At 43.3% G+C, this 1,187-nt stretch overlaps 1 protein-coding gene across 1 annotated transcript in view; it reads right to left on the reverse strand.

Annotated features, from left to right (window-relative positions):
• LOC119593176 (orexin receptor type 1-like) overlaps positions 1–1,187 on the reverse strand; it is a gene marked incomplete at its 5' end in the record, with an annotated part of 128,215 nt that overhangs the window by 32,178 nt on the left and 94,850 nt on the right.

The following is a 1,187-nucleotide window of genomic DNA, read 5'->3' on the forward strand; positions in this document are numbered from 1 at the left end:
AAATGGCTGAATACACACTTATACTTCCAATAAAAGTATTAACTGTACAGAGGAGAAAGTGGAGAGAAGCAGCAGCGTTAATACCCTCTATTTGTAATTCGAAAAAATGTTCTGTTGTTTACCCATTCAGCTTTTAAGGCCCGGAATACTGTCCTTGGGGAGACAAAACAGAGCTGGCTTTGTTTTACAGATTAATTTCACCATCAGTCCCGTACACGTGTGTATGTGTGAATGTTTGTCCTCGCGTAGCTTTAGCTTTTGTTTGAATATGTCATTCTGAATATTTATGCGAATACAACAAGTTTGTCTATATGCAAGTGAATAATACGTACATGACTGTGTATAGCCTTATAAGAGTGTGAATAATCCAAGATTTGCTGTCGTGTCAGAGCTCGGGGACAAAGGGAAAAGAGACAGAGGAGGAGACCTAAGACGCTGGTCTTAAACGGTCTCCCGGGTCCCTCTTCGCCCTGCCCGGACCTCTCTCTGGAATCTATTCACTCCTAAGCCTTTTTCTCTTCCTTCTCATTCGTAATTCCGGAAATTCGTTCCCGTTTTCGTGTTTTATTATCGTCTACATTCCCCTTATTTAGGTTTCCTTATTTACAATGGTTATTTTCATGGTTTACCTTTTATTTTATTTATCTATGTTTTCTCTTACCGTCTGTAAACCGGTCGTAACTTTAGGAAAGAACCTGGATTCATTTTTGCTTCGTACATTCCTCCGGCGCCACTCAGACATTTCCGGATTTCATCCCGAGTCCCCGCGGGTCCCCTTCTCAGTCTTCCTCAGGGTTTATCAGAAGGCGTTAACTTGCGGTTTTATCTCATGGTTTTAGCAGGCGGCTTGAAATCACGGCCTTAACTCATGACTTTAACCCATGGCTTTACCCCACAGTTCTAAATCACGGCTTTAACTCATAGCTATAACTCAAGGCTTTAACACGTGGCTTCATCTCACGGCTTTAACTCATGACTTTAACTCACAGCCATAACTCAAGGCTTTACTTCACGGCCTCCACCAACGGCTTTACAAAAGCACCCTAACACCTCCAGCAGACAACCCGGGAGAACCTCAGAGAAACCGGGCCTTTTTCGTGGTTCCCGGACGCGATGAGACTTAGTGATGGGCAAATATTTTCTAGCTGTCCCCGGGTTGTAGTGGTTTGCAACATTGCAACATTTCT

The sequence above is a fragment of the Penaeus monodon genome, chromosome 31, assembly GCF_015228065.2.
Source record: "Penaeus monodon isolate SGIC_2016 chromosome 31, NSTDA_Pmon_1, whole genome shotgun sequence".
Taxonomy (NCBI): domain Eukaryota; kingdom Metazoa; phylum Arthropoda; class Malacostraca; order Decapoda; family Penaeidae; genus Penaeus; species Penaeus monodon.